General features: G+C 44.5%; 1 protein-coding gene across 6 annotated transcripts in view; it reads left to right on the top strand.

The window, feature by feature from the left end:
* Window positions 1–4,536: 4,536 nt before the first annotated feature.
* Window positions 4,537–8,205, top strand: part of SLC7A2 (solute carrier family 7 member 2) — an 88,208-nt gene continuing 84,539 nt past the window's right edge. For 2 of the 6 annotated variants that reach the window (XM_089325868.1, XM_089325867.1), the window contains exon 1: window positions 4,569–4,703. The gene's annotated coding sequence lies outside the window, so the exon portion shown is untranslated. Of the gene's footprint in view, window positions 5,197–8,205 lie in introns of all 6 variants that reach the window. The other 4 variants (XM_008251096.5, XM_070068470.2, XM_070068471.2 and 1 more) reach the window with 4 other exon arrangements.

The following is an 8,205-nucleotide window of genomic DNA, read 5'->3' as shown; positions in this document are numbered from 1 at the left end:
AAAAAAAAAAAAACAGAAGACAGATACTAATACAAGAAAGAGAATGAGTTGGTTTTCAGTCATGGACATTTGGGTAAGTTTATCTCACCAGAGACACAATGTGGAGCAATTGTGAAAGAGCAGGCCTGGCATAGTAGCTTTTGGGACTGAGGCCATCAGGTGGGTTGAGCCTTCGGAGTAGATGACAACTGAGTGTGTGAAGGTGGATGCAGCTATGAATGATTCAAGGAGTTACATAGCTATAGTCAGAAAGTAGGACAGAAAGTTATGAGGGGAGTAAGGGGGAAATGAAAAGATCGTGGAATCCAAGTGGGAAGACAGCTCCAAAACAAGAAAGGAATAGAAGCAGAAGAGAATTTGAGCCGGATGAGAGCTCTGAAGAAGCCACTGGACCTGGTTAGATGGTGATCCCTTGAGCAATCAGGACCTTGTCAAGGATGGAAAAAAATGAGTACAGACACTAGCTGAGATCTCTTCTAAACCCCACTTCTCTGTCCTGAGAGCAATAAAGGCTGAATAAAGGTGTTTGGATTGAGAAAGCTTACTTTTTCCAGCAGATACAGTCCCAGCAGGAGTCCTGGCAGAAGGAAACAGAACACCAGTTGGTGGGTGGAACTCTGGGTGATTCTTGAGTAATGGCCAATGTAAAGGAAACCCAGGAAGAAGCCAGTGACAGGATGCAGGGGAAAATTTAGAGAGAGCAGCGAGAGATGGAAAACCTTGCAAAGATAACTCATCACGACAAGGACTTGCATTTTTTCAGTATTTTGTTACTTACATTAATAGATGTGCAGACGTGGAACACATCCAGTGGAAAGCAGCCTTGATGTTTTCACACATTTTTGAAAGGGGAGTGGGAAACATCAGTGACTTGAACTCTGGTCCAATCCTTTTTCTATCTCAATTAGAGCAGGAGCATGAGGGTCCAATCTCCAACCATTGGGAAACAGAACTGGAGGGTTTAGTTTGTCTTCACTGAAATAGCTTGAGGAAAATAAGGTCAAAGAACTTACAAGAAAGAGTCCATTTATTCAGTCTTGATAGATAAAACACACTCCTTATTCATGAACACGGGATGTACTTTGGGTTGCATTTGGCAAATGTGGGAGGACAAATATGGAATTTATTCAGCTATGAAAGTCCCTTGAAATCCCCTACAATTTCATAGTCTTAGGAGTTGTTATATGCACACATACTCCTGACTTCTTTGGAAGATGACAACCTAGGTTACTCCATCTGCTGAAAATGACTAAGTTGGATTTTCCATTCCACTTGTAAGTAGGAAGATTGACAGATACACATGAAAGTTTTAACCTATTTTAAATATCATGTTTCCTTATTTTTATTTTATTTTGTTCATTTTATTTGAGAGGCAGAGAGACACAGAGAAAGACAACTCTCATCTACTCATTCACTCTCTAAATATCTTCAACTCCCAGGTCAAGCCTGAGGGCAGAGTCAGGAGCTGGTAGCTCAATCCAGGTATCCCACATAGTAGGCAGGAACTCAGTTACTTCAGCCATCTCAATTACTTTTCAACTTCTGTAGGAAGCTGGAATCAGGAACTGGAGTTTGAGTCTAACAGGCAGCTGGATGCGGAATGCAATCATATGCAACGTCTTCACAGCTAAGCCAAATGCCTGTCCCTAAATATTTTATTTCTAAAAATTATGTTCTTGTTTCTCTTGTTTCTTATTACCTGTCTTAAAGACGCGGACTAGGTCTGTGGCCATCCTATTTTTTCTATACCCAAACAATATTTAAAATTCAGAAATAACCAAAGACGTAGTGCAAGATTCAGGGCAATCAAATGGAATATATTAAGTCAAAGGCTAGTATGTATGGATATTCAGCCATTCTTAGATATTGGGGGATTTGTGGAGGGATGGCAGGAAGTTGCATAATGGTACTGAAGCACAATAGGAAAGAAGGAATATGTTCTAGCGTTCCCCAGCACTGTGCGATGACTACAGTTCACAAAAACCTACTATGTATCTTATGAGAAACTAGAAGAGAGGCACTTGAAAGTGCCAAACTGGAAGTAAATAACTGGAAATGCTCATCTCTGTGGTTTAATCAACACACATTGTGTGTATGACTTGTAAGGTCATTATACCTTATACATATCTATGATTATTTCACATTAATTGAAACATCCAAAATGGTTAGGAAATGTAGAAAAATGCTTACCAACCTTGTTAGAAAATCATTACAAAGCATTTTTTAAAAAACTAAAAGATAATTTTGAATGTTTGCACCATAGAAGAATTTTAAACTTGGGATCAAAGAAATATAAACCATGATTGGATATTACATAATGTATAGATGGATTGAAACTACATGATACTCCATAAAGATGTACAATTTTCATGTCTGTCAGAAAATTTAAAATAGGAATAATAACAATGTGTTTGGGCCGGCACCACGGCTCACTAGGCTAATCCTCCGCCTTGCGGCGCGGGCACCCTGGGTTCTAGTCCCGGTCAGGGCGCCGGATTCTGTCCTGGTTGCCCCTCTTCCAGGCCAGCTCTCTGCTGTGGCCAGGGAGTGCAGTGGAGGATGGCCCAAGTGCTTGGGCCCTGCACCCCATGGGAGACCAGGAGAAGTACCTGGCTCCTGCCATCGGATCAGCGCGGTGCGCCGGCTGTGGCAGCCATTGGAGGGTGAACACGGCAAAAGGAAGACCTTTCTCTCTGTCTCTCTCTCTCACTGTCCACTCTGCCTGTCAAAAAAATTTTTTAAAAAAATGGGTTTTTCAAAAGTTGTTAGAGGGAGTTAGCATGTGGCATAGAGGAGGACTGAGCTGCAGCTGCGACCCTAGCATCCTATATTCGAACATTGGTTCAAGTTCCATCCACTCTGCTTCCAATCCAGCTCCGTTTAATACAGCTAGAGGCAACAGATGATGGCTCAAGAGCTTGGGTCCTTGCAATTCATGTCGAAAACTCGGATGGAGTACCTGGCACCTGGCTTTAGCCTGGCCCAAACCTGGTTGCTGTGGTCATTTGGGAAATGATCCAGAATGGAAGGACTCTCTCTGTCTCTCTGCCTGTGTCTGTAGTTCTTACCTTTCAGATAAATAAATAGGAAAATGTTGAAAAAAAAAAAAGTTGTTAGAAGGGATTTTCTCATATTGGTGTAGAGGGAAAATTTTACAATTTTTACAATTCATATGTGGGATACAGTATGTTCTTGCCTCCAAAAGTACCAAAAACAGATGGCAGAATAGATGAATTAGAGAGTGAAATTCTGACTAAACTTGTTGTTTCTGTGCATTAAACATACTTGATTAACAAGAGTCATTGTGTTGCAATCTAATCACAGATTAAAAACAGATTTAGACACAGAACATTTATATAAAAATGGGAGTGGAAATAATGTTGAATTTAAAATCAGAAATCCCTTTTTCAATCACAGGAAAAATGTTATCAATTAACTGTAATTACTATGTGTTGTATTGTCAATACAAGTAATCCTTGCATTAATGCTTAGAATTTAGATGAAGTATCTTGATTCTTCGCATAGCCAAGAGATGGAGTGGGAATTTGGAGTCACTAGTGCACACACCTTATTTCTCTCATCCTTTCCATACAGAATTTGCCTTACACAGTGAAAATAGGTTTACATTGACCGAAATCTCTCTCGTTTGTGATATTCACTTCAACACATACTTCCCTTGTAACCAGCACTACTTAGATCGCCAGTTCTTGAGTAGGATCTGAAGGTGGCTACACCAGGAGCCTGAACAATCCAGGGTGATTCAGAGCATCTCACTGAGTGTGAGTGTGTGTGTGTGTGTGTGTGTGTGTGTGTGTGTGTTCTGCAGCAGCGTGAGTCTGGTACTTTGCCCAAGTTAGGACTCGCAAATAAACATGGAGAAGTTTACCATCACACTAAGCATACTATAACAGCCCTTTCCCGCAAACAAAAACAATAGACTCCTATTGTTCGATTCAGTGCCGGTGTTTCCCTTCATCCTGCATCAAAATTAACAGGGGTGCACGTGGTGACTTTAATCTTGTCAGAGATCCTTGAAGTACACAGTAGCATAGTATGAAAACCCTGGACTGTTTAACCACAGCGTCTGCTCTCGGAAAACGCACATGCCAAGATCTTACAAACCCACCCCGGCACCAAGTTTGGCCACCTCATTCCAAATTGGGAATATACTCTGCAGGCCTTATTGGGCGAAGCAGTAGCGTCCCCCAAGACGCCCAGGTGGGCTTCTGGTCCTCATTATCATCCTGCCCTGTTTTCTTAGTTCCAGATTCTTCGCAGAATGAAAAGTAAACGGGTGACAAAACCCCACTCAGAGAAAGCTCTGCCCAGAAGCGCAATGTCACTCTCTGGCGTCCTCCAAGGACAGCAAGGCTTTTCCCTCGCGCCAGGCCCCGCTCCCCAGGCCGGCGCCCCGGGCGCAGCGGCGGCCAGACACCGCCTACTCCGAGGATTGGCTCCCGGCCGGGCGGAAGGCGGCCAGTGAGCGGGGGTCGGCGAGCGCGGGGGCGGGCAGGGGGCGGTGCCGCTCGAGGCCCCGCCCAGGCGCGGCTCCGGCGCGGGGCGCCCACGTGCCCAGCCCGCCTTGTGCAGCGCGGCAGCCGGCGCTCCTCTCTCCGCGGACCAGCGACGCGGCGGCCGTCCTCCCGCGTCCCCGAGCCGCTCTGCCCGCAGTGCCCCCGCGGCGCGGCCCTAGCGCAGCCCCAGTAAGTTGGCAAGTCCGGGGCCGCAGGCGAGGGGCGGCCTGGGCACCTGGGGCCGGAGCGGGAAAGAGTGGGGTAGCGGCGGCGAGAGGGGCCGCAGGCCGCTTCCCGGGGCGGCTTTGACGGAGCGTCCGGGCGCTGTGGAATGGGCTGCAGCCACAGCCCCTCATCCACAGAGCTGCGCTTCGGGGCGCACCTCGTCTCGGCCGTTCCTCCCGAGGCTGGCCGTGCCCCCAAGCCTGGGGGCCCTGCTGTGGCCGCCAAGTCGCAGAGGCTGGGAGGGGGCGCCTGACAGGGCATATGCGGGAGGTTCTCCGCGTCGCTGTCGTTCCGGGGGGCCCTGGGCAGAGGTCTCCGGGAAGGCTGGCCTCCCCACCCTGCTCGCTGAGGGGTCCGGATCCCCCTCCCGCGCCTGTGATGTTCCTGCTTTAAATACGGAGCATGGCTTGGAGTGCTGGAAGACTTTTCACATCCAGCTGGGCACCTAGTAGGACAGGTAAAAAAGCGTGCTATTTGTATCGGGTGTTTTGGAGTAAGTGAGTGTCGTCATCTTGTCATCCCATTTCATGAAGCCTTCGGAACTGGAATTGACTTCCTTGAGGCTCAGGGACGCAGGCTAAGCCCATCAGTCAGATCCTCCGTTAGGCCAGAGAGCGCCCCACCTGTGTGACAGTCTGCCTAGCCAGTCTGTGGGCTCAGCTTTTCAGAAATTGAGCTTTAAAGTGAATTAAAAGAAATAAGGCTCAACAACAGCCACAAGGTCATAAATGGCTTTCGAAGTGGAAAGTGGAAGCAGTGCCTAGATTGCAGAAGGTAAAAAAAAAAAAAAAAAAAAATCAGCCTGTTTAGGCTTTCAAATATTTACGTGAAACTGTCTAGAAAAGCCTTTAGGTGACTTTATTTCACACTGGTAAGAAGGTTTATCTAGATGTTTGTACAGAAACGCTAATCCTTTTAATGAGGGGATATTGTCAGATCCTATTCAGATACAATGTTCTGAGTCCTGTCCCTGGGCCTGGAAAGTAAAGCGTGCATGACTGTGTGGCCTCTGACCTTATACTTTCTCATGTTTGACTTAGCTGCCTTTAAATTTATGCCTCCTTCTCCGTGTCCTGTACGTTAATAATAATTGCCTCCAAAAGAAAGACATTTTGTGTTTGTAATCTCTTTCTAGGGTATATACAAGATAAGACTGTCGTGTTCATTTTAATTTTTGATTAACATGCATTAGCCGAATGTTTTATGGTATACTGTGCAGTATTTCCTGCATACACATATACAGAGCATAAACTGACCAAATCAGGCAATTAAAATTTCCATTTTCTCATTGTTACTCATGTTTGGAGCTTACCAACTGTTCCCCTCCAGTTCTTACTGTGAGCTAGAGTCGCACCACTGTGTTCTGGTCCACAAGGACCTATTACTTCTATCTGAGTGGAGGAATAAGACTATTCTAAATTATATATGTTCTTACGGTTATTTTGTAGTATTGAAGTTTGTTTGTTTGTTTTTTTTAAATCGCACTAAAGCAATTTAAAGGAAAAATCTATTGGTGCAGAAGAAGAGCTCAGAGCAGATGAGTGTAGAAGAACATGTGAAAATGTTCGCTTCCTTTAAAGTTACTAGTCAGCTCTTCTGGACTGGATCTGGGAGGCCGTGTTATTTGTTATGATTTCAAGTTTCCTCACCTATCTCCACACTGTGCCTTGTTTTGGGAAAGTTACTTACCTTAAGGCATTTTAGATTTTTAGGATGTGCTCTGGCCGTGGAGACCAGTATCTGGAAAGATTCATTTTGCAGAAACCTTGGCCTCTTTAACACATCAGCACAGCCCTTCAGTTCCAGTCTGTGATAAATATCACTGTATTTAGGCTAAGTTAGGAGTGTGTAAAGGACTCTAGAAGGTAGAAGTGGGAAACATGGTAGCTATGGTGCTGGTGCAACACAGCAGGGAATACCCTGGGAATTTTCCTGTCTCTTCCCATCCTTTTGCTGTTTGAGCATATGTGTGTGAGGAATTTTGAAGTTTGTGTTTCTTGCTTTCCACTACAAACATGCACACCTTTGTACAGTGGTGGTGCCTCATCTCCATCCGTTGCAGGTGTCCCATCCTTTGTTTGCTTCTGGCATTTCTCTAGCTCAGTCATTACTGTTTCTCCTGGCTCTGCTTGGCCTGACATCAAGTGCTGTGAACATTTCTTCACACTTCAGCCCTACTTTTTCAAGTGGTTTTTCCCACGTAGGTTTGATCTGGTGACTTCTCTATGTAGCCTAGTTTTGGGCTTCGTGTGTGTGTGTGTGTGTGTGTGTGTGCACGCGCGCGCACATTCACATGTTCTCTCTGTTTCTCTCTTTTTCTGTGTGTGTACAGAGTCATTTGCTAGTTTTATTTGGGTGCCCTTCCGTGACCAACATTGAGCAAAGATTCTTGCAAACACCTCATGGTGCCATTTGTTTTATTATTTCTCCCAAAATGATGTTAACCCAGTGATTTTCAAGACTGGCATATTACAGACAGTTTACCAGATGGCAGACGTTTAGAACAAAAGCAACATTTTCCTACTGTATGTATTTCCTAATAGTGTTGAGTGTCTGAGCCTCCTTTGCATGCTTTGTCACCCGTGGAATTCTGACAAACTTAGTTTTCTGTATAAATGGTTTTAAAAATCCAAATGGCTAACTCATTTCTAAACCTTTAATCTGGAAATTCTAAACCATATAAATGAAGTCTTGCACTATGAAAAACTAGTGAGATTATTTTCTTGCTGTCTTCCACTTGAGTAACTTTTCTCTCTAGTGCCTGGCACAGTGTCTGTCATACAGCATATTCTCTGTGTCTTTATTGTTGGGTGAAGGCCACTGATGTCAACAGTTTGACAAAGGAGTTTGAGTGTCTTCAGTACATTTCCTCCTTCATAGACAATGTACATTGTCCTACTCTGTACCAGATACTGATGATCAAAACAGCAATGGGTAACTCCAAATTTACAGGGAGTCTACAATTTTTTACATTTGGGCAACTCTCTGTTGATGGACTAAAGTGTGTGGGGGTTGTTTGTTTTAACTGTATAAAGAATTAACACTTCTAAACAGATAAGTTCAGTGCTGTGGGTGCCGGAATGCCAGTAATGAACAGGTTCTGTCTAATGGTGCTACTGTTAGATCATCCAGAACAGGCGGGCTTGGCAGTTTAGCTTCTCTGGTGGTAGCAATGTGTCCTGACTCCTCATATAATCCCTTTCACTTGCCTTTCTGACTTTGGTTTGGGAGTGCCGTCTGTGGCTGTGAAAATGTGCATGCCACCAAACAGGATTCGTTGCTGTCAGGCTCATCTGTAAAATGTTTCTTAGTAAGCACAACTGTTATGTATCATTTGGGGGCAAGAAGCTATGTGCTATTAATTTTCCAAGCCTATGGACTTTTAAAGTGTTAAATATTTCTAAGAAGGGCCTCTGGTGCTATTATGCTAGCCTTCTCATTGGTAAGTATAACTAAGTATTGACTT

This window comes from Oryctolagus cuniculus, chromosome 2 (assembly GCF_051225735.1).
Source record: "Oryctolagus cuniculus isolate XC-2025 breed Fujian yellow rabbit chromosome 2, ASM5122573v1, whole genome shotgun sequence".
NCBI lineage: Eukaryota > Metazoa > Chordata > Mammalia > Lagomorpha > Leporidae > Oryctolagus > Oryctolagus cuniculus.
Note: the sequence above shows the minus strand (reverse complement) of the source record. Positions and strands in the feature narration are given on the sequence as shown.